Source organism: Microtus ochrogaster, chromosome 16 (genome assembly GCF_000317375.1).
Source record: "Microtus ochrogaster isolate Prairie Vole_2 chromosome 16, MicOch1.0, whole genome shotgun sequence".
Lineage (NCBI taxonomy): Eukaryota > Metazoa > Chordata > Mammalia > Rodentia > Cricetidae > Microtus > Microtus ochrogaster.
Window position 1 is genome coordinate 51355633 of NC_022018.1, and position 26381 is coordinate 51382013.

Consider the following 26381-nt stretch of genomic DNA (forward strand, 5'->3'; position numbering starts at 1 on the left):
AAAACTGTTATATCTCTCTGTACAGCACAGACACTGGGAGCCCATTGAACACTGCTGCATGGGGAGCAGGCATAAAACCTAGAGTTTACTGTTCTAGAGAAAACAAAAAAAAAGAATCTAAGGATCCAAAATGGCTTTGAGTGAGATAAGGCACAAATTTCTAAGACTGTATCTCAGGAGAGAACAAAAAGAGAAGAGCCATCACATCTATAGGAAAGGTTCAAGGGGAGCTGGCTCTGTGGTTAAGAGCAATTGTTGCTCTTCTACAGGACAGGGGTTCAATTCCCAGCACTCACATGGTAACTCACAACCATCTATAGCTCCAGTTCCAGGGGATCTGATGCCACTTTGTGAACTCAGTACACACTAAGTATATGAGTACTGCATAGACATTTATGTAGGCAAAATACTCATATATAAATAAAATAAGGAAAGGTCCAAGGAAACCTCAGGACCCAAATCTCCAACTGTGATGATTTATGTAGGTCTCTTCCTCCCAGTGTCAGAGAGTAAAGACATGGAGGTGAAGGCAGTGACATAAACCTTCAAGGATTTTGAGAAAAAAAAAAGAAATGTGGTCCAAGTTTTGAAAAGCTCCAGTGATTGACTCCAAATAAATGAATATCCATGAATTACCTGACAAAGAATTCAAAATAATTTGCTGAGTTTCTAGTGAGCTATGATAGAATAGAAATAAATTATTACATAAGTCAAGGGAAATAATACATCAACAAAATGAGGAGTTTGACAAATAAACATGAACAATGGCAAAGAATATAGCAGAAAATTTGAAGTTTAATATTACAGTGGCTGAACAGAAACATTTATTTGTGAATTTCATCTGTAAAACTAAACAATTACACAGAAGAACAAGTGATTTGAAGACAATTATTTTAAAATAATTCAACCAGAAGAACAAAAGGACAAAGAACAAAAATTTATGGTTTTCCTTTTGTTTCTTTTTTATTTTTTAATAAATTTAATAAATATTTTTTTCATGAAACATCATGAAAGAAACCAATGAAGGTATTAGGGAGTCCATGAGGAAGAGAAAATGAGAAAGTCAGGAACTCTATGTAAGGACAATATAACTAAAAATGTCTTAAATCTGTAGAGAGGTATAATTATCTGGGAACATGATGGCTGAACCATGTTGAGAGAGAATATTTTAGCAGAATAATATGATGAAATAGAGTATATTAACAAACTAATGAGACAGAATCTATAAGTCTCTCATCAAAGAAAAGACTGCAATTACATGATTTCATTTCCCAAAGAAATTAAAGAGAAAATTCTTCCAAATTCATTCTATGAGTCCAGCATTAGCATACTATTAAAGTCAGGGCACTATAATGAAGCAAGTTATAGCCCAATACCCTTATTGAGCATGCATGGGAAACACCACAACAAACAATTGCAATCTGAACAGTAAAAGAATTCTACACTGGTTAAATGGCAATCAGTCAAGATTAAGCGCAAGAATGGTTTAACCTCAGCAAATAATATATATGATATACTATATAAACAATAATGAAGAAAAATCTTGGGAGCATGTCAATGGATTCAGATGTCATTTGAGAAAGTTTTCAGTGTATTTTTATAAAGCTGATTCAGTCAAATTATTTGAAGAGGCTAAGGACTTAGGTCAAAACAACTAAGAAAACAAACAAACAACAAAACCTAAGTAGCCATTCTGGAAGCCTTTTTTGTTCACAACAGTTCTATTTGCAGGATATAATTCAGGAAGTATGGAGAAGAGCTTTTCAATAGTCTATGACTTTTTTTTTTAAAGAAAATGCATTTTACACTAGTGTTTTCAATTGCCAGCAACACCACACACACACACACACACACACACACACACACACACACACACACACACATCCACACTGGCAGCTCATGACCACCTGAAACTTCAGTTCCAGGGATTTTGATGCTGTCTTCTGGTCTCTGTGTGCATGAGGCACACACATAGTGCACAGACATACATGCAAGCAACCCCCCACCACATAAACAATAAAATAAAATAATGAGAACTTGTACGCATGTTGTCTGTGGCTCATTAAAAACCACCCTACTTAGGCTCTCTTTTTCATTCATAACTGACCCTCTGAAGTTTCTATCTCTAAATGACTGTTTCATTTCTGAAAGCAGATTGTACACTATGTAGAAGGTCCTTCATGGGATTCTTACAAATTTATCTACATTTCCTACATTCTGCCTTTCTTAGAAGATAAAGTACATTTCAGATCTTTTACATTTGAGAAGCTGTTTATATCCATAAATGTAATACTCATTTTAAATAAGGAATGAATAACTTTCTAATTTTATAGGATGGAGACAAAAGGGTTGGTTGCTTTTTTGTGAAAGTCAGCATATCTGAACTGTTCATTTTCTTAAAAGAAAATGAAACAAAAGTGAAAATTGCTTGCGTTGCATATTTAAAAATCTGATGGTACTCTAAAATTGCAATTTTCATCAATGTGCTCAAAAATAGAAATTAGTGACTAAATCACAATGCTTTAGCAAAAGGCAATGTGAAGGATCTATTCCACCCAGAAGCATTCTGAATCACTTTCCCCATAGCCAATTTTGAAAACTATTCAACATGAGAAGGATTTTTTCTCAATTGCAAAAATATATGTATTATACTTACATTTTATTGTGTTGTGTATGTGTATGTGTGTGTGTGTAGGTGAACACATTTGGGTTGCATATATCATACCTTTCGGATGAGGTCAAAGGTCAAACCACAGTAGTATTTCTTCTTCTATCAAGTGGGACCCAGGATTGAACTCAGGTCATCAGACTTTGTGGCAAGTGTGTTTATCTGTTGATATTACTGGCTCATGTATTATATTTTTAAAAAGTGCATATTTTTCCATTCTCCTCTGTGACCAATATTAGAAATGTATATTTTAGAAGCTTCCAGTTCTTCAAATATATCAAACCTTTCTTTATTGCAGTGACTTCTTAGCATCTTACATTGCAAAAAACACTTTGCACAACCAGTATTTATAACTGTATGTCTTATCCCCCGTGGCAATAGAAGACAGGTGGCCTGGCCCACGAAGAACTGATCAATGCTTAGCTGGGCTTTGTTGTCCAGGCTTCTTCCTAGCTTACATATTTCTAGCTAACTCTTATATCCTAAACTCTGTTAAGCCATTGACCAAAAGCAGTTTTATTCATTAATTAATAAAAGTAACACATATACAAAAGGACTTCCACACTATTTCTCCTTTTATTTTTAAATAAAAAGGTAAGGTTTTAGCTTTAACATAGTAAAATTACATATAACAAAACAGGTATCAAGAAAGAATTACAGTTATAATATTTTTATCTACTTTATTTTTATCTGCTTTTGGTCAATGGCTTAACAGAGTAAAGCCAGGCAGGAAATCCAAACAGGGATATATAGAGAAAGTAGGCAGAGTCAGCGGAAATCACATAGCCACCACAGGAGACAGACTCCACTGGAGCCACCAAATCTTTGCCAGTAGGCCATGACCTCGTGGTGATTCACAGATTAATGGAGATGGGTTAGTTTAGGATATTAGAACACTAAGAAATATATGTTATGAAATGGAAATTATTTAGAAACGTAAAGGAAATATAAACAAAATATTACAAGAGGTGAAAAGTAGAACAGGACACTCATGTCTCAGAGACTCAGGAATAGATTTCATAGCTTTGGAAGCACTTTGAGTTGTTTCTCTTAGGTAAATTGAGCTGTGAGATTCAAAAGTAGTACCAACTAAGGGCCCTACCAAGGGTGAAAAATGGATAAATCAGGATGATAAGTCACTTTGTTCAGAGCCATAGAGTTTCAGAATAAGCAGATCCATTTATTTGTGTAATTTAAGTAGGTTCGAAGATTTATTGGTTAATTTATCTCACATTTGTGAAATTCCTTCCATGGGCCAGATTGGAAATATAACTTAGAATATGTTTCCTGTTCTCTCTGCCTATGTATACTTGTTGGGAGCAGTGAGACCCCAGATCTGAATTTCTTGTAATCCCCTGATCTGAGTGCCTACAGCTGCTCTGAGCATGAGACCTTCAGGAGTTCCTGATGGCAGGAGAGTGGTTTCTGGTGGGTTTGGCTGGGGCGTGGCTATCTCTATATAATCTGCCCCTGAACACAATAAAGGGGGCATTCTTGGGGAATTCAAGGATGACCCGTGTCGCTGTCTCTCTGTGTGTGTCTGTGTATTTTAACCTCCAGCCCCTTGCCAGAAGCTCTGTAACTGGGTGCCAGCGCACAGAGCTCAGACATGGGGGTGCGGTGCGCTGCATATACTTTTTAAATCCCAAGGGAAAATGGGTAGATAAATGAGTCTTTACAATAAAACATAGTGTGTGTTTGGTGGGGAAGGGCAGGATTTGTGGAAATTCAGAGCAAAGCTACATGACCTGGTCATGGAGCCTGTGCACGACTCCTCAGAAAAATGTCATGCAAGCAGGGATAAAAACCAATGTGGGTGGGATGCAGGGGCCAAGGCTGACTGAGAGATTTGAACACCAAGGGTTTATTCTTTTTTTTTATTGAAATTTGGAGGAAGAAGTTGTGTGATCCAAAGTTTTAAAAAGTGTTATCTTGCTGCTACACCATACTAAGGCAAATGAGAAATTAAGAGTAGTGGCCCTGTGGTTGAGTCTGGAATTCATACTGGGAAGTTCAAGTGTGAAGGCTTAATCGCTCACTGGTTGGTTTGGGAAAGTAATTAAAACTTAGCAGATGTGTAATTTGGTGGCATTAATGGGAGGTGTTGGAAACTAAGGCAGGAGCAGGAGTTGGTGGAAGTGGGTCCCTAAGGGTATAGCTTGAAAGGGTATGTGTGCCCTCTCCCTCTCCCCCTCCAGCCTTCTTCTTTCTCTCCTGGCACCCATGAAATAAACAACCTCCTTTGCTATATGTGCCATGCTATGATATGCTGTTCATCTCAGTCCCCTTCAAAGTGGTAGAAAGTAGAGGTAGATGGAGTTAGAGTTTAGAGTCAAATACGAATTCAGGAGTAGTGTCACCAAGATTGGAATATTTGGTGAATCTGTCAAACTAGGTAAGATTTTTAAACTGACTTGATTGTAAAGAAAAAGCAAGCCATGGTGAAGTCTGTGGGGCATGGGTAAGGTTTAGAAAGTGTGAAAGAGAACGTAAATATGAAAGAGATAGAAGTGAGTGCTGGAACCACTGGAGCAAAGGTATAGAGAGAAAGGAAAACACCATCAAGGTTGGTGAGAGGGGCTGGAAAGTAAGCCTTGCTCACAAGAAAAGATACAGTGAATATACGACTTTGGTGTAGGCAACACATGAAGACAGCAGACTCAATAAGACCTTGGTATTTCTCCCCCAGCCAACATCTCATATAGAGGCTGATTAAGCCCAGTGCTGTAGGCTTGCTCTCATTATAGGCAGATTCCCAGCACCACTCAAACCTTTTGACTTTGCAATTCTGCCTTCTTCTCTCTAAGATGACAGCTAACTTGCTGGTCTTGGTGGCATATACCTGCAATGTCAGCACTGGAGAGACTGAGGCAGGAGAGTTTCTTCAAGTTCAAGGGAGGACTAGGCTGGGCTACACTGTATAATCATATCTGTAAATAAATAAGTAAATGAAATGACTCACTTTAGTGACAACAGCCTACACTTGGAAGACACTAAGTGTTTTAAAAGCATAATGCCTGTGGTTTTCTGTAAAGTTGCTTGCGACTGCTCAAAATGACAGTGAGCAAAGGAGTTAAAACCAGGTAATGGCAGCAGATGCTAACATTTTAAGTGGCTATTCTTGCAAGCAGGTGAGAGAAAATGGGGTTTTAATGGCAGGAAGCTCTCACGTGAATGTTTGTCTAATAAGGACAACTTGATGTGTATTAATGTCCAGCTGCCTCCAGATTCACCACTTTCCTTTGCAACAAGTGTACTTTTCTTGTCGTTGCTCTCTTAAGCAGGAAGCCACACAGCCCATTTGTGTTACTGCCATGCTATGATTGTCAACTTCAAAGGTATCCCCAAGAGAATCTTAAATCAGAGGCTCCTCAGATGCCAGGTCTTGCCTACTCTCCATAGAAGATAAGAGTTCAAAGTGAGGACTCTGGATACTAGATGGACTTGATGTTAAATTTAGATTCCATAATTTTCTACTCTAATTTTTGGGCAAAGTTTGTTCTTGGGCAAGTTGTAACCAATCTGGGCCTTAGTTTCTTCAAATGTTATGGGAGGAAAATTACAGAATTTAGCAAATTAGGTTACTATGATGAAATGATGCCCACAAGGACTTGAGTGCATTGCCCTTAGTGCATAGAACAGTCCAAATGTTATGCTCTCATCATTGGTGATGTCGCCATGTCCCACGTACATCCCTTTCGTAGATGGGATAATGGCTATACGTCTAAAGGCCTTTTTGTGTTCTAGAGGCTTGTGCCAATTCCTACAGCCAGAACTCCACTGCAGATGGTATTTTCCCTGGTGTGAGGTCCTGGAAGGGATGCCTACATAACTTTTCTTTAATGTTGGTTCATCTCAACTTTGACCTTTCTGTAGTGTCTATGATAATCAACACTCACGCTTGGACCCAGCCTGTGGAGGACAGAAACAGAAGTGTTCGTTGGAAGCATGCCTAGCAAACAATAGGACCAGAATTCTACTTCTCAACACGGCAGCAATAAGCCCATCTTCTGCCTTTTCATTTGCTGTCCCACTGTCACGCCAGAGTCTTGAAACAATGAAGTCGTTTTCTTTTAGTTTTGGAATATTGTTCTAGTTCCTAAAATACACACCGTCATTCTGAACCTTCTCTTGTTCCCTCTAGAAAAGTGAACCCTGCTACTGTATAGCTTTGTGCAGTTCTTCTTAATTCAGTACATATGAGAAAGTCATTCTTCACTTTTTGCAAATTCCCCTGTCAACTTGAGCCTCAAAAATTGTACTACTGTGCCACATGCAAGCTCTGGCCCTCCTGAACACCTTCCCACAGATGGCCAACCTTGTTACCAAGTTCTTCTTGGTTGGTGAAAACATTAGGTCATTAGAACATATAAATAGAAAGGAGCTGTTGCCTCAACCTGCCTGGTATCTTCACACTATCAAATTCAAGTTTTCCTAAGATGTTTGTACTTATGGCTTTAATCTTTCTTCTAGCTCACCTGAATGGCCAATAGTGTTATATGTGGATGTTCATGACTGCTCACAGAGCAGGTGACTTGTGAACTAGAGATACGTCCTATTCAAAGGTTGGGGAGTCCGCGAGTCCTCCAACAGGCGTCCATTCCATGACCTTGTCATGGAAATGTGTTTGGTCTCCATAATCCTTGGTCAAAGGATCCTTTGGGTTAGGGAGACATCATGGCCCAAAGCAACACTCTCTTTATATTCTGATCCAGGTCACATTCTGTGCAAGGACCCCAGCTTCTCACACTTCCAGTGAAGCTACTCAACTTCTGACTGTCTGAGACTTGACACCTCCTACAGAAGGACCCGACTTCCCCCACAACATTCTTGGATCATTTGGGGACATGGTTAAGAACCTATTCTTCTGCTAACAAGGACCTGAGCATGGATTTTAACTTTGTTGCTTACTAACTGGATAACTTCTTCTGTGTGGGCATAAACTTTGTCCATTATACTTTTTTTTTTATTAAGTAAGATAGCTCTGTGTAGCCCAGACTGGCCTCAAAACTGTCCAGATCCTCTATCCTTGGCTTCTTCTGTTCTGGGATTGTAACTATGCACTTTCTCATATTCATAGTTAAATCAAAGTCTCACAGTGTCTTCCCCCAAAAGATGGCAGTGGGATGGCCAGGGCACCGTAATTAGTCAATATTTCACAGCCACTACCTAGTAATATATCATACATCTGTAGCATTCTGGTGCTTATGACAATAAGATCACAGCCTAGGTTGGAACCTCATGCCACTCGTAGCATCAAGCACAGAGCTGGGGAAGCATACAGTGCAGGCTGGCTTCAGGCAACTGCAGCTTCTCCCTTTGTCAATGTCACTGCTATAAAGATAGCAACTAGAGAAGGAGCGGATGACAAGTTACTGGGGTGGAAATAAAGGGGCCAAAGAATGTATTTATGGCATTCAAATTTCAAAACTTCTCATCACATCTCGGAGACTTTACTGGAACCATTGCCATCTGTTTGCTGGATGTCAGTGACAGAAATATTTTCCTGAATTTGGACTCTCCCCCCTCCCCCCAGCTGTGCAGTGTGGCCAGATGTTCTCGTGTTTCAGATGCAACCATGTCCATCAAGTTCTTTGTGGGACTGGCTTGTTCATGCTTGTATAGTTCTGTTTGTTTTTTTATGGTAGTGAGACCAGTGGGCTTGTTTATCCACTTTTTCCCCTGTCTTCTTTTTTCTCATGTTGCTTCAATTTAAATTAAAAGCCAGCACTGTCACCAGTTAAGCAAGGGTGGCACACTTGTAAACCTGGATGAGCCGAGTTGCCAGCTCAGAAAAATCCCTCTGCTCTCTGCCAAAACCGTGTTTACCAGGCACCGTTGGTGTCTTGGCAGTGCTGCCTGGGTTTTGTCAGAACGCAATGGGGCCGTGTAAAAGATGCCCATCAGAGATGCTGGCGGACTTGCGTGATTCCCAGACTTAAATATGCTGTGAACTAATTAACACGAGCGTGAGAGTAAACACTCAGATATGTTACCTTATGATTCACAGGCACAAATCTCTGTGCATGGGTTCCTGTCTCCTAAACAAGAATGACAGTGGCTGTTAGGGCAGGAAGAGGCTCTATGGACGAGGCACCAGTGGCATATGCTAGCAGGAATCCTCTAGTTTCTGTCTCTAGCAAGCTTGCCACGTCCAGGAGAGTCAGCTTAGCCTGAATGTGTGTCCTGGATAGTGCAAAGCCGGCCACAAGAGAGAGAGCTTTGTCTATCGGTGCAAAGCTGAGAGGCCTCCCACATTCATACCGGAAACATTTCCTTGTCTCTCATTTGAATCCAGGGGCTCCCGACTTAAGATGGCAGCCTTATTGTTCATGGGCACACTGAAGTTGATGCCTTCTGGATGGTGAAGAAAAAACAGTCGCCTCTTTCTTCTGGCCTTTGATCTGAAATGACCATGAAAATGGGACTATCAGATGCTAAGCACCCATGGGAAGGCTGCAGAGAACGGGAGTGGGCTTCTTTGTTGCTGTATAATGCTCACTTTAGCCTGCTTCAGTGAAAGCAGGCTTCATTGTTCCCAGTTGGAACCTTCACTTTATAAACACGTGTGCATTTAAGCAACACCAAATGGGCCCAGTAGGTTGTCAGTTTTCTCAGTTGTTAAGGAAAATTATAGAACTCGGCAAACTGAATTAATGTAATGAAATGATGTCTGCAGAGCTTTGAGTGTATTGCCCAGAATACACAGGAAAAGCTCAGATTTTACAAGGTTGCATACACACACACACACACACGCACATACACACGCACGCACACACGGAAGAGACCACAAATCTGACAAGGAGTGTGTGTGTATGTAAATGTTGTAAATACAGTGTACTCATATATGAAATTTTGAATTTTTAAAAACCTACTTCATTTTCGCCTAGGAAAGTCTAACCCACAGAGCCTTCTTGGTACATTTACTCAGGAATGGTGCTGCCCAATGGTGATGAAAATGTTTCCCAGGCTGTGTTACACAATTTAATGTCAACTGACACAGGCTACATTATCAGAGAGGAGAAAATGTCAGCTAAGAAAATGCTTCCAGAAGATGAGTTTGTAGGCAAACCTGTAGGGCATTTTCTTAATTAGTAATTGATGGGGGAGGGCCCAGCCTATTGAGGGCCGTGCCAACCCTGGGCTGGTGGTCCTGGTTCTAGTAATAAAACAGGCTGAGTAAGCCATGGAGAGCAAGCCAGGAAGCGGCACTCCTCTCTGACCTCTGCATCAGCTGGGCCTCCAGGTTCCTGTCTTGCTCAAGTTCCTGCCCTCACTGCTTTGGATGATGAGCTGTGATATGGAACTGTGAGAGAAAAAAACCCTTTCCTCCCCTAGTTGCTTTGGTCATGGTGTCTCATCAAAGCCACACATCATGTCTACTGGACACTGAGGGGAGTCCAATGTGACCGGGAGCTGAACATGTAACGTCCTTTTAGTTAGATGTCATGAGAGGAGTCAGAGGAGGCCTGGGCCCGGATGCCACAGTCGCTCTACAGCAGAGTGAGTGTGGCATTTCACCACATTGTGCAGCTCTTCGCCCACCTGGTTCTGAGCTGGAACCACTGAAGTAGCTTGGCTTAGAATATAGGAGAAAACCCAGCCACACCGCTTGTGTGCTCAGAAAAGGGGACATGTGTGCATGGATTAAGATTTGACAAAACGAATATCTTTACTGCCTCATTAGACATTCTCAAACGAAATTAGCTTTTTAAAAAATATGTTGGTACCACTGACTGGTTTATGCTAAGGAAGCTTTGCCCATAGTTCTCTTTTTAAAAAAAAATAAAATCATCTTATTCTAATTAACTCGCAAATAAAACCAGCAGCAGCTAGTTTAGGGAAACCAGTCGGCCACTTGCCTACTCTCAAACTCTGCACATCTCAGTGAAATTCTATGCAGTTGCTATTTGGAGTTTTACAATTTCATTAACGCTTACAGTTTTATAGACTTACCCACTGCAAAAAAGAAAACAACTCTGACTGAGTTGAAACAAAAAAAAAATTAAAACTGTATAGTTTCTTCTGTGGTCCATGGGTCCTGTTGCCTTCCTCTCACACCTTTTCATCTCCCACAGTTACCCTCCTGCCGTCTTCCCCTGACAGGTAGGCATCATAGGCTGATGTATGCACACAAGCGAGGGAGAACATTGTCTCCTTTCTGTTTTGAGCCGCCATGCTCACCATTATACCTTCCGAGTCTACCCACTTCCTGCAGGTTTCATGTTTTGTTTGTAGGTGAGTAAGATTCCGGTTTGTGTATGAAACACATTTTCATTATCTACCCATCTGTCGGTCCCATTTGCTTGCTGTCAGAGACAGAGGGACAATTTACACGGTTTGGGGGATGTGCAAATTGTCTCCGTGGATAGGATATGGGGTACTTTCATATGCACAGGTTTAAAGTCAATGTAGAGAATGAGAAAAATCTAAACGTAACTTGATGAAGTGTCTGACACCCTGAAAAAGCTTCAGGAACCTCAATATTCTACAGACTACACTTGGCGAAATACTCTAGAATCTTTGTCTTTTCCCCATCCTGTACCCTCTTCAGTCTCTCTCTTTCTCCCCCCCATACATATACACGTTCCTTACAAAGATTTTTCTTTTCTTTTTGAGATTATAATATAATTGCATCCTTTCTCCCATTGAACCATAAACTCTTCTTTATCTCTTTCAAATTGATGTTCTGAACCTTTGTTACACATACAAACATACATGGAAAGAAAGTCTATGTATGTTTTACCCATAGTGCTACTTTTTAAATAACCTTTATTAAATTAAACTTTATTCTAATTAACTCACAAATAAAATTATCATCAGTTAATTTAAGGAATGCGTAATACACATATTTACAACCTGCTCAGTCTATGTAGCATTGCCTGTGTGCTTGTTTTTAGATTTGACCATTTGGTATTGGATAATCAATTGCTATGTTCTTCCCAGAAGAAAGACATTCTTCCCACTCTCAGAATTCTTTACTTGTCTGTAGTTCTTCATACAGAGTTGAGGCCCCATGGTCTTTTCCCATCCACTTTGACATGTCTTTTCTTGTTGCCCTTGTTCTGCTCATGTTTAGGTACTGCTGTTGGTAAGACTTCTGATTTCACTAGAAGACAGTCTCCCAGCAAGCTTCCTGTTCCTTTGACTCTTCCTGCCTTTCCATCCTCTTCTTCCACAATGTTCTCTGAGAGATTTAGAGTTGCTTTGGAGACACCTTATTGGGAGTGGATTCTATAACTCTGTCTTTTGATTTGTTGTGATTTTCTGTAATAGATTCTTTCTATTGCAAAGAGAAGTTTCCTTGATGAAGGTGAAAACTATATTATCTGTGTATATAAGGACATATATTTATAGTGTAGATAGGGATTATGCTTAATAATGTGGTGCTTGTAGGTTCTCCTCCAGGATTCATGACTTTCCTTGTCCTGGGTAGTAGTTGCCTGAGTTCAGTTTGATCCTAAAGAGTGTGTTAAGTTCAATTAGAGAACTGTTGGTTACCACCAATGCATGTGTGACACTATTGCACCCTTAGGTTATTGTGCCATGCTGGCTGTTGGGGTTCATAGGCATCATAGCTAAGTAGGACTGTTGGTTGCTTCCTTGATTTGGAAGCTGTTATGGTGCCATCTGATATCATAAAAATTCCTCAGGTCAGTTCCAGAATTGTGAGCTCTGGGCCCTGTGTCTGAGTGCATGGTGTCTTTGGCATTAGGAAAAGCCTTCCACCTCTGGTAGGACAACCAAGAGCAGTAGCATTAACCTGTAATAGCTTGAGAGTTTCTTGGACACCGTGGCCAACAATTTAAAAGAGGGCTTCTCATGCTTGGTGTTGGGGTTTTGTTAAGGAGTTTATGACTTTTGGAGGGAGCATAGTTAGCATAGTGAGAAAATTTCATTTAAACTTTAGGGATAGGTTGTGGTATAGGCAGGAGCACTGGATGTGGGCCCTGGAAGTTTGGAGAGGATGAGGAGATTAGAAATACCAAGAAAGTGCACCGGGCTAGGTCTCAGAGAATGTTGTGAGATCTGTCTGGGAAGACAGGTTGGATGTAGCACAAAAGCACACCTTCAGTTTAGCAGAAGGGCATCCCTCTATCCTTGGAGACCTTGGATGCACCAGTAATAAGGCTCCCTGCTCCTCTCCCACATTTATACCTTTCCCTGCTACATCTTTGTTTACACTGTCTCATGTAAACTGATCTGTCAGTTCTAATTTCAGCCTCAAGCTCAGCATCTTCAACTTGTTTTCTGGAATAGCCGCAGTGGGCTCTCACTGGTAAGCAGTCATCTGTCTCTTTTCTGATGTTTCCACTGTGAGTCTGAGTGTTCTGTGTACGTGGTATTTATTTATTTACTTATTTAATGTAACCTGGATGCATGCAAGCACAACCTGAAAGCTTGGGCAGAGTGATCTCCCCTATTCTGATCTGATTCTCTTCCTATTTTGTTTTCCTTAATGATCCGTTCTTACGTAGGGTGCTCACCTGAGCTGAACACAATCTTTGAACATTTTTTTCTAATTAATTTAAACATCATGACATAAAGTATGTAGTGGGATATTTAGAATTTTTTCTCTGATACTGTGAATCAGCCTCAGGGCCTTCCGCATATTACACAAATGCTTTACCACTGAGCTATATCCTAAGCTATAGCTAGTAAAATGAAAGAAAAAAAGGCAGACAGAATGAAAGAAAGAAATGAGATAAGGAAAGAAAGGAAGGAAGGAAGGGAAAAATAAAACAAAAGAAAGAGCAAAGAAACTCACGTATCATAATACTATTTTGGAAGATGACTACTAGCCAATTTTAAGTAAACTAGTTGCTCCTTTAGAAATTCTTAAATCAAAAACAGCAACAAGAAAAGTCATCCTTTATGAGCTTCCTTGTTCTGAGTAAAATAAGCTTTACCTGTTGTCACTGGATATGACAAAATCAATAGTATATTTTAATGTTTTAGAAATACTTAAAAACTTTAAAAAGATTCTCAGACTGCTGAGATGTCTACATGGGTAAAGCTGCTTGCCAGCAAGCCTGTAAGTTCAATCCCCAAGACCCATGTAGTGGAAGGAGAGCTGACTTCTGCAGATTATCTTCAGACCTCCACATAGGAACTGTGGAATGGGTGTACCTCACACACACACAAATAAATGAATGCAATAAAAAAATTTAAGGGTTCTCAATAAATTCAGAGGATTTGACAGTCCTCCAAACCCTGACTTTCTCACACTGAAGCTAAGCAGTGAACACTGCAGACCCCATGCTGGTAAGGACCCATCACCTCACATCACATAGGCACGCAGTGTGCTGCCTCCTAATCACGGGGTTTATTTCTGGACTTTTGTGAGTGACTGACAAAATTCTTTAATGTTCATTGCAAAATAGTCTCAAGGGGATTTTTAAAAACATATTCTAAATCTGGGACGTAAAAGAAACTGTGGCTTTCAACTGAGCCCAGAACTGGTGATTAAAAACTACATTAAGGCTCCTTTCTCTCCCCTTCTGCAATAATGCTACCTGTGCCTCCTTATGCAACAGTAATATGTTTGCAGATAAGCATATTTTCCTAGTAGCCAGTAAGAAAGCAATTCCACACAGTACGAGCAAAGTGGGCTGAACAACAAGCATACAAACCTCAGCCTCTAAAGGGAACGTGGAGTAGTAGTGCAAGAATGTGCTGCTTTCTGAGTTTTTTATTTCATTGAGTGCCACAGACAAATGTCCATTCCTAGCTAAAGTCCTTGTATGAAGATATGGGCACCACAGAATACCACTGCCAGAAAAAAAAAAAAGCTGTCTTCTGATAATTTTAGTTCTGGATTCATTTTCATTGTAACAGGACCAAAGAGCAACTTTGAGGAGAAAGGGGTTTGCCTCAGCTTGCAATTCCAGGTTAGACTTCATTGCTGTGGGGGTGTCAAGGCAGGGACTTAAGAGAGTTAGTCACATCATCCGCAGTCAAGACTGAACAGAAACTAATGCAGTGTGCACACACTCGCTTGTTTGCTTGTGCAGCTTTATCTCCCTACACTTATATAGTTAGGGACTCTGTCTAGGGAATTGTGCCCCCTAAAGTGGGCTGGATCTTCCCACACCATTCACAACAATTAGTACAACGCCCCCACAGACATGCCCACATGCCCCAATGCAGACAATCCCTCAATGAGATTCTCTTCCCAAGTGGTTCTAAGTTATAGCAACTTGGTAGTTGAAGCCAGTCATCACACCTCCCCAATGACACTTGGTTAGGTCCAAGGAAGCATTGTCTAAAATGGAAGCATTTACCACATGGAAGGATATTAACTTTGCTATGCATCACTGAGAAAGATGTAGCATATCTACACACCTGAGACCGTGTAGCCTCAGCCAATCTCTCGGCAGGGAGAAAGTTTCACTCCTTGTCTTCATGTCATCTTTACACTGTAACTTCTCAGCACTTACAGGGTGACATGTATGTACTTACTAGTCTTAGACCACACAGTGGTTTACACGGGGGCAAATTACTTGTGCTAAGTCCATTCCTAAGGATGTGGGTAGACCCTATCAAAAGAAAAAAAACTGGATGCAATGGCACATGCTTCTGATTCAAGGGATGGCAAGGCAGAAACAGGAAAGCTCTGGAGCTAGGTGGCCAGCAAGTCTTGCCTGTGTGGTGAAGTTCCAGGCGGATGAGAAGCCCTGCTTCAAACAAAAGGCAGATGGTATCTAAGGAATAACATCTGAAGTCATCCTCCGAACCCGATCTCCCAATGCACACAATTGTGGGTGCACCCTACACCTCACTGGCACCTCTTCTAACGATTTCCATTGACAGGGGCTGGTAAGATGGGAGCTCAGTGCCATGAGAGCTTTCATTCTCCTCTTAAAGTATCATCTCTCCAGGGTGATTCTCTCTGTGCATCTGGGCAGACGAAATGTAAGTAAGAACAAGACGAGAGACGAGAAAGGGAAAGGACAACTAAGCTCCTAGGGTACGTGGTGTGTGTGGTTGAGTTGTCCAAGTATTTCAACTAGGGTCCTGTGAGACACGAAGAACAAGAACTTTGAATCTGACAATGATCATGGCTCTCCCACTTGTCTCTAAGATGGCCCCCAAGACTGCTCTTCCATCCCCATTAACTCTTGCAGGGGGAGGGGGAGACTCTGCTTTAACTGATGCAACTGGCTTCTATGTCTGGGATGTGAAAAGGCTGTGTGTAAGATAGTCAATTAAAATAACATCCGAGTCGCTTCAAACAATGCCTTTAAAAATTCAAGTTCAGGGCAAGTTCCGGCTGCAAATACTTCTCACTTCACACCTGCCGTGACAGCAGGCAAGATGTCTCAAGAGCAGCTCAGTTTCTGTAGGTTACTTTGACCTTGAGGGCTGAAGGATTTTAAAAAAATAAAAAAAAAAAATGAAAGGGAAACAAAAAGAAAAAAAAAAACAGGCCTGGTCCGAGCCTTGAAACTAAATAAGTGTGAGATAAAAATCGCAATGGAAGTGTGTGTCATTGAAATGAAGTGACTTGTTTTTATCACAAGCCTGTTTGCAGCTAAGTCCACCCTACGTCTTATCTCCCGCCATCCTCCAGGTACAGATAATGCATGACCGTATTAAAATTCCCTCCTCCGTCTGAAGCTCCCTATCTCTCTTAGACAAACGAGGTCCTTGACAACTTGATTGCATGTTGAGCTTTAAAGGACAACACGGAACTTGTGAGATTGGAATTTCCTGATTATCTTAGGCAAAGTTGTGCACATTGCACAGTCGTTTCAGAGAACAACAGCCGCAGCAGCAGCTACGAGTGCTTCTGATGTGTAGAACGAATAGCGGAGGCAATCACAGATGCGGACTGATCTTAAGAAAGGTCTTAGTGACTGGGCAAATGTTTGCAATCGCAGCACAAATGTGGCGATACCAAGAGGGTTGCACGTTAGAGACCAGCCCAGACTGTATTGTAGCAAGGTTACGGGCAACTGGGAACAACTTAGCGAAACTCTTACGTCTAAAAAGAAACGAGTAAGTCCTTAGGCCAAGTGTAATGTGTATGTAGAAACATGCAAATTCAAATCTCAACTGCTCAGTCTGATGACTTTTCACAACGTCAACACATCCCCCTACCAATCAATCATTTTTAAGGAACAGGGCATTAACCAGCACCCAAAGTCTCTATGGGGTGCCCAATCAGAAACCCCTAGAAAGCAACCAGTCCCCTGTCTTCTGTCAGTAGGGTTCAGTTTATCCAGTATTCAGAATTTATATGAATGAATATGTGGTCTATGTATTTTTCACTTCTGACTTCTTCAGTATTATTTTAGAAGAGATTCATTCATCACATTACACATGGCTGCGGCAGAGGTCTGTTAGTCTATGTCCAGGATACACATGCTTATAGATATTAGGTTCCTACACATAGTGGCATATAAGATCAATATTGTTTTGGTTCACAGACATATGGGTTTGTGTTGAAGATATACTGTGGGGTTTCTGAGTCTGACATTATATTACATTGCGTTTCACATATGTTAGTAGATACTGTCAAATTGTTTCTCAAGCCATTTGCCAGTTTTCACCCCATCAAAGGTAGATTCTGTTAGCTGGCAGCTGCATTGCATGACTGCCTCTCCATCTAGTCCGTCTTTATCATTTTATTCAGGTTAGTTGGAGCTTGGACATTTCACATTTCGGTATTAATTAAAATTCCCTTGACATCTAACGAAGGTGGACAGTTTCCATAAGACCGTGCTGTTTTGAGCAGGGCTTGTTAAAATCCTTAACTCATTTTTCTCTTGGCGAGTCTTTAAATGACGGACACATAGGCATTTCCTGTGTGGTTCCTTTGTTATTTTTGCATTAATAATATCTTTTCCCTCTCTGGAGTTCATTTTGCATTTTTTTTATTTGTGTGCTTTAATGAACTTAAGTTTCGTTTGCCCAATTAGCCAAAAATTTCCTTGGCATCAGTGATTTTTACATCATTATCTCTTCCAATATATGTCCAAAGTAATTCATATCTTTTCTGACATCACAAGCAGTCCCCAGTTTATCCTCAGACACCTTCGTAATACCTCTGCTGGCTGTAGATTCCCAGCTCAATTTCTGGATCCACACTTGTATCTTATTGGTTTATCTATCAAGTCACTAAGCCAGCACCACATGTCTTAATAATGAAGCTGGAGAAAAAGCCTTGATGCCTGATATTGTTAGTCCTCCAGCTTTGATATTCCTCCAGATAGCCTGTCCCCGGTGCATGCATATATATTATATTGATATATAATTTACATCAAATATATAATATTTTTCATTTTCTTTGCACAATAGTTTTTCAAATTCCCTAAAATGGTGATAATTTGGGAAATATTGCACAGTTTAAATAAACATGACAGTTTCCACATATCTGCTCCCTCTTTCAACAAAGACCATAATAAAATCTACTGGAGTGGGGAGAGGCATTGTTGGGATTGTACCAATCAGTTTGAAAAGATTAGAAAATCCTGAAGAAACTGTGCCTTTATCAATGTGGCTTCAACATTAGCTCCATTGTGATCAGTCTTTCTACCTATGCGACCAGCCACAGTCTTGCTGCACTTGCTTATAAACAATTTGGCATAGACACTTTTGTGTCTTGATGCTAGGCACTCTTTCTGCATACATGGCTCTGCGTACTGTTCCACTTATCATATTGGAACAATTGTGGAGATGAAGATGAGGCAACCTTAGTATTTAGATGCTGCTAAGACGTGAAATGGCCATCACAGATGAGTAGGGTGCCGTCAATGTTTTTGAATTAACAATCTACTATGACCAAAGTAGAACATATTTAAATAAATAATAAAATATATCCTTTAGAATTTTCTTCCAACTCTGGGAATAAATAAATAAATAAAATATTGAATTTTCATTTTGTGAGCATTAATTGTGCTTTTACTTAGCATGCAGTCCCCAAAGTGTGTAATCTTCATCGCATGGAAGTTTTTCACATTTCCCTAGTTGTGGGATAACTTGGGGGTTACTGTAATTAGAATTTAATTCCTAAATGTAAATGTCATAATTATTTCATTCAGTCCATTCTTCTGTGAATCTTATCACTGAATGACTGGTCTGCTAAAAATTGTTCTATGCAGAAAAGAGAAACCAAGGACAACTTGAATTATCAGTGACCATCTATCATAATAACACAATTACCACTGTGCAGGTGAAAAAAGGGTTGCAGTTTTAAATGAACATTGACTGTTGTAAGGAGGCTGCTAGTTTGTTCCTGGCTGCTTAGCCATGAAATAATCACATAGAAACTGTATTAATTAAATCACTGCCTAACCCATTAGCTCTAGCTTCTTTTTGGCTAACTCTTACATATTAACCCATTTCTATTAATCTGTGTATCAATATAAGGCTGTGGCTTACTGGGTAAAGTTCCATCTAGCATCTGTCTCTGGTGGGGGCTACATGGCTTCTCTCTGATCCCATCTCCTTTCTCCCAGCATTCAGCTTAGTTTTCCCAGCCTAGCTAAGTTCTGCCTTGCTATAGGTCCAAAGCAGTTTCTTTATTAATCAATGGTAACCACAGTATACAGAGGGAACTCACACATACATTGACCATATTCTCTTATAGTAGTACAAACGTGACTGCAAGGGACAATGCATTTTAAGGACTTCCGATTTTTGCTTAATTCTGAAACTCTTTTACATCAAGGGCCAGCATGAATTCATTCTGACAGAAGCAACTGTAAAAGTTTGTGTGAACTAACCAAGTACATCATGCCCGCACAGAAGGAGTCAAGCAATGGGCATATAGTTATCCCGGTATGTGAATCTCCATCAGTGTAAATGATTCAAACTGCTAGTAACCTGTCAGCTGTGTTGTCATTACCCTGTATGCATCCACTTCTTTCCACAAATCCACAAATTCACAGATGGCTTGTGAGCTGTGAGTTGCTATACTCCCTTCCCCTGCCCTCTGACAAAGTAGCTCCTGCTCATCCTACATCTCTCTGGTTAAGGCAGAAGAACAAGGAAACACTGGTACCCTGGTAGACAGTGATTGGGATAGGTTGATGCAGAGTGGAGAGAAATAGGGGCATGAAGAATAAAATGATGATTATTTTAGGGTTGTCCTGGAGCTTGCCTAGTGTGTCCTATGTTTAAACAGGAAACATGTTACCTTTTTAATTAATTTTATTGAGCTCTACATTTTTCTCTGCTCCTCTCCCTTCCTCTCCCCTTCCCTTTAACCCTCTCCCAGGGTCTCCATGCTCCCAATTTACTCAGGAGATCTTGTCTTTTTCTATTTCTCATGTAGATTACATCAATGTATGTCTATATTAGGGTCCTAATTGTTGTCTAGGTTCCCTGGGATTGTGAATTGTAGGCTGGTTTTCTTTGCTTTATGTCTAAAAGCCACTTGTGAGGGAGTACATATGATATTTGTCTTTCTGGGTCTGGGTTACCTCACTCATATGATGAAAAATATGAAAAAATGTTTTCTAGATCCATGCATGTGCCTGCAAATTTCAAGATGTCATTATTTTTTTCTGCTGTGTAGTGCTCTATTGTGTAAATGTACTACATTTTCCTTATCCATTCTTCAGTCGAGGAGCATTTAGGTTGTTTCCAGGTTCTGGCTATGACAAACAATGTTGTATGAATATAGTTGAGAACATGTCCTTGTGGTATGATTGAGCATCTTTTTGGTACCCAAAAGTGGTATTGCTGGGTCTTGAGGAAGGTTGTTTCCTAATTTTCTGAGAAATCACCATACTAATGTCCAAAGGGGCTGTACCAGTTTGCACTCCCACCAGCAATGCAGGAGTGTTCTCTTTACCCCACATCCTTTCCAACTTAAGTTGTCATTGGTGTGTTTTTAGTCTTGGCCATTCTTATAGGTGTAAGATGGGATCTCAGAGTTGTTTTGATTTGTGTTCTCTGGTGGCTAAGGACGTTGAGTATTTCCTTAAGTATCTTTCAGCCATTTTTAGATTCCTCTGTTGAGAGTTCTCTGCTTAGATTTGTACCCCATTTTTTATTGTATGGTATTGGCATAAAAACAGACAAAGGACCAATGGAACCAAATTGAAGACCCAGATATTAATCCACACACTGACAAACACCTGATTTTTGACAAAGAAGCAAAAAAATATCAAATGGAAAAAAAGAAAGCATATTCAACAAATGGTGCTGGCGTAACTGAATATCAACATATAGAAGAATGAAAATAGATCCATATCTACCACCATGCACAAAACTCAAGTCCAAATGGATCAAAGACCTTGACATAAAACAGACCATACTGAACTTCATAGAAGAGAAAGTGGGAAGCACACTTGAACGCACTGGCACAGGAGACCACTTCCTAAATATGACCCCAGTTGCATAGACACTGAGAGAAATAATTAATAAATGTGACCTCCTGAAACTGAAAATCTTCTTTAAAGCAAAGGACATGGTTGACAAGACAAAACGGCCACCTACAAAATGGAAAAATATCTTCACCACTCCACATCAGACAGAGGTCTGATCTCCAAAATATACAAAGAACTCAAGAAATTGGTCATCAAAAGAATAAGTAATCCAATTTGTATTTTCTTTCTGGGTAATGCATTTGGAAAATATATATAACATAGCCCAATGGCTTAACAAGGAGCTATGTTCCAGGAGATCTGACTTCTACTGTGAAGTTCCTTCATAAATGCCATTCTGAGATGTTAGCCTGATGCCCCTCTCCAACGTTCTCTGGCCATCCCAGAGCATAAATGTACTGACCTTCAATGTCACTGGATACATCAAATTTCCAATCCTTTTTTACATTTGCTACTTCTGAGTGTTTTGTCAATTCTGTTTGTCTTCTTTTTTTTTTCTCTGTGAGCTAGGTAACCCAGGGTGGCCTCATATTTATGGCGATCCTCCTGCCTCAGCCTCCAGAGTGCCTGTACCACAGGCATGAGCTTTTGCATTTGGTATTTTCACAGGAATTCCCCTTGCTAGTATTTTCTCTGGACCCTGCATTGTGCTTTGTCCTGTATTACAGAAATAATTCTACAAAATAATGAAGCAGAAATGTAATAATCTGCCCCAAACAGCAGGTTTAATCAAAAGCAACTTCTAAAACATCAAAAAGAAAGTATTAAAACCAAATCAAAGTTCAAAAATCATCCCCATCACTCCAACTCTGCATTCATTCCCTGAAGCACTGTAAACAGAAAAGCTAAGGGCTTATTTACACCAGCCTTGAATTTTGCTTTTTCTCCCTTATTGGTTTACTCTCTTAAGAGTTTTATTTTTTCTGAAATCAAATTAACCAATCTCTGTTTCCCAGCAGTCATGGGAAATCCATAACAAGAACCAAAAGAGCAAAAAGAAGAAATTGCAAATATGTACATGGAGATGCAGTTTGCTCTATTCCCACGTTAACTACATTTTTGTTTTAGACAGGATCTTATGTATTATAGGCTGCCCTTGAACACAGTATAACTGAGAATTTACCCTGAATGTAATCCTCCTGCCTCTGTCTTTGGAGTGCTGGTATTATAGACATGTACCAATAAGCCCAGTGTTGACGAAGATGTTAGGTACAAATGCATAATCACTTTGGAAATATCCAAATAAATTTGAACAGAGCTAAAATTACAAAGGTATTTGAGCACTGCATGTTCTGAAAATTCAAATACATGAGATGAATCTAGTGTGGGGGAAGGTGACCTTGAAGAAGGGGCTTGGCAAAAGGATGTGTTTGAGAAGCCTACGTGTGGAAGGTGTTGCCCACAGATGAGAATGGCAAAACCAAGGCATGAACAACAACCGAAAAAAAAGCTGCTAAGGCAGTGAGAAGCTCAACAGGTAAAGACTATTGCTGTGCAAACCGGATGGTCAAAGTTCTACCCCCCAGAACTTCACATAAAGGTAGAAGAAGAGTATAGATTCACAGGGCTGTTTTCTAATTTCCACATCGGTATGATAACAGTTGCATGCATATATAGTCACACACACACACAAATAATAATAATAATAATACTGTTTTCTAATTTCCACATCGGTATGATAACAGTTGCATGCATATATAGTCACACACACACACACAAAATAATAATAATAATGGTTTTTAAAGGAAGGTGGTTGAATACTGAGAAGAAAGTAATCTTATATCAGAAGGCTAGTTGGAGCTTCTGGAGGGGGACTCCTCCAGTGCTTCCAGAGTGACGAGGTTGGGGACTGTCCATATTTTATAAATGTTGAGGTTGAAAAATCCACATGAAGCTCATCAGAAACTAGGCCAGGGAAAACTGTAGGCAACAGGATAATCATTTGGAAGCATCAGATAAAAGCTGTGTGGATGAATTGTTGAAATAAAAGTCTACCGGTAAGGACTGGAGTCTGCCAGACTCTCATGCCAGACGGATAGAATGTGGACCAGGAATGTCAGAAATGGGACAGGGTCCTTCCTCACTAAGGCTTCCTGTTCTTTGCTTCCCTGCCCTTTCTGCTGTGAAAAGGCCTCTCATCAGTGAGGTGACACAGGCAAACACATGTATTTATTCGTTAAGCAGAAGAAAGTGTCTCATAACAGGATGAGTGACACAGACACAATTCTGTAGCTTGCTTCATGGATGCTTCTGGGAAAGCTGTCCCCTTGGGTGACCTTTGGTTTCTTGTGATCATGGAGATATGACACAATCTCCTCCCTTATATCAAAAAAGGCAGCGAATCCTCCTCATTGCTTGGTTGGCTCTTTACTTCTAGATCCCAGCCAACTTTGTTTTCCCTCTGGGTCTCCTCCTATCTGTTCGCCTCTCACAATGATATATTCTTGGATGTTTTGTTCTGTTTGAGCCAAACTTTATGTGATTTTACAACATGAAAAGAGTGTATGTTACCAAAGTCACTCTGGACTCGCTGTCCATAACTCAGTGATAATAACTTCACTATTGAAGAGAAAAATGTAATTTCACCACAAACACTCCCAGATGATTCAGCCCTGACTCTTGCCAGAGAGAGGGCTACGCCATTTTTTTTTTCTCTTCCCAGCACGCAGGCTTCAGCAAAGAAACATCGCATCCTAATTCTTTTCTATATTAGGATAAAATGCTTTTTGACTTGTTGATCTTGAAGCCCTTAGGAAAGAGCAGGGGTGGGGGCAGTTTCTCATAAAGTCTTCCTGGCACATCCAGTTGGTCTGGGTCCTGGGAACTCAGAGCCTAGGCTCGTGATGGACCACAGAGAGCAATAGCTCAGAGATCATCACCTCAGAAGCTGAACAAGATGTGTTTACTCTTGGGGTGAAGATGGTGTCTGTTTAGCTAGAATCTTCCAACTGTGGCTGTTCTTCACACCCTTCATTTTGACTGGCTTCTTGTAACATTCGGGAGAGCTAACATACTTTCCCACAAGCTAACTGGCTACATCATTTGACTTTCTTAGTTAACACAAGGACTCAAGGAGCTCGCTAAAATAGAATGGGGTATAGGAAGAAACGAGATTGACCCAGTGATAGTTGGTCCCCTCGAACACATCTGAAGAGCATCTCACAGAAAACATTTTGGGGTGGTGTTTCCCGAACAGTGCCTTCTGAACCTCCTCCCCCACCCTTTGTGAGGCTGCTTTTGATGAAGACAAGGACATGCTGTTCCCATGAAGATTCCTGACCCAGGTCAAGGGCAGCAAGCCAGCAGAAGGCAGTGTACAAGAAAAAGTATCACCTTTTAAAGGCTATGGGCCTATGACATGAACAGATGGGATGGAAAACCCAGAAAACAGTCGCGACATTTGCTACTGCGAATTCTCTCTCTCTCTCTCTCTCTCTCTCTCTCTCTCTCTCTGTCTCTCTCTCTCTCTCTCTCTCTCTCTGTTGTGTGTGTGTGTGTGTGTGTGTGTATGTCTGTTTGTTTGTCTGTCTGTCTGAATCTGTGTCTGTCTCTGCGTCTCTCTCTTCAGTGTTCTGTGTGCTAATGGCCAGATACACAGCATGTGTGGACCCCGTTTTGAAGTGGACCATAAGGCACAACCTCTCTAGAAGCATTTGCATCTGTGGGGCTGAATGCTGCCATTCATGTTAGAATATAATAATTGCTGTTATGACTGCATTGCAATGCTTTTCCATACCCATTCCTTTGACGTAGTTCCTACCACTCATCCCCACGTGGCCCCGTGCAGCTCGTTAATAAACACACCTTAACCCACAGGTCTTACTACTTGTGTGATTATTTAAATACCACAGGGAACGCAGTTTTCTTCTCTCTCCAGGAAGATGGGTTTCAAAGCCAGAATGAGTCATGCCTCAATCAAAGGGACATTTTTTTTTTAAGGCAAAGGTGATAAAAGAAGAATGTCCTGTGATGAACATTCGATTTTTCTCAAAGCCCAGACTTTCTGCCCGGAGCTACTGCATACCTGCTCCCGGGTTTAATACTGCAGCTTTCAATAAGCTTCCCTTGTGACTGTGGGCAATTCATAGACCTCAGCTCTTTGCTCCTCGGTGAGGGTTGATGGGCCGGGGAACAATTCTTATTAGGTTTCAATGCATCTGTGGTGCTTAAATAAGAGACTGAAGCAGGCACTTGTTCCATGCTATAGGATGATAAGTTGCATTAATTTTTATTTTAGGCTGTCTCCAAACATGGCTTTTATAGACTAATAAAAAAGCAATTTTTATAAGTTCACAAAAAACAATGAACACAGCCAAGCATAAATATCTTACAACCAAGGGCAGAGGAAAATTATGAACCAAGAAAATCTGCTGAAAGTGGCACAAAAAAAAAGCACAATTTGTAGATATTGCCTTCTGGAGGTAAATTAAATTCTCACCTTCATGGGAAAGAAATCTGAAAATGTGAATTTCCACTCATGGGAACGTCCCTCCCCACCCTCACTTTAGTGCTCAGCAAATCTCTCTCCAGATCCTCTACTGATTTACGGCTACCCTGCTGTGAGACCAACCTCAGGATCTCAGGGGCTCCTTGAGCGTCTCTGCATCCATGAGCTCTAGGTCTCTGTCTTCTGCACTGTGCTACTCTAACTGGTCAATATTCTGCCGCTAGGGGTTTCACCTCTTACTGAACCTTGACTTTTTCTACCTGTAACCTTAGAAAGAGATCCTGTCTCAAAAATAAGGTGGAAAGCGATTGAGGTATGTATATCGAAATGGATTTCTGGACTAACCACCCCCACCCCCACACACAACAATCCCAGTTTCATCGAACATAGGAACAAGGCTTGATGGATATTTACCAAATTCCTACTATTACCAGGATTTGGGGGGAAACAAAGGTATTGATACCCAGTCAACCTTCTAATTCTTGTCCATCCCGAGAATCCTTAAAGTCGCGTGTAGGAATCTTCATACAATGGAAACAGTGTAAATTCAGACATTCTCTTTTGCTCTTCACTGGATCTCACTGACCATGTAGGCAGAGAGCAATGGCTCCAGCTGCAATAGAACTGACATATTACGCAGCCGCAGTTGAAGATTACTGGAACAGTGACAGGACTTAGCAAAGCGGTTCTATCGAACACCACACAGCCTGAACCAGGGTGTCCCAAACTTACTTACAGCTCTGTCTGATTTTTAGTTTCCTTCTCTGAAGTCTGCCCACACACTTGCACTTCTCTGCTTTGTTTTCGGTACCTCAGAAAATCATCAATTAGTGGCCCGCTACATACTCCATATGCTTCTTCATGATATACTGTACTAGAAAATACTAGAACCTTAATAGAAAGTGTTTCAGCAAAAGGACTCCATTGT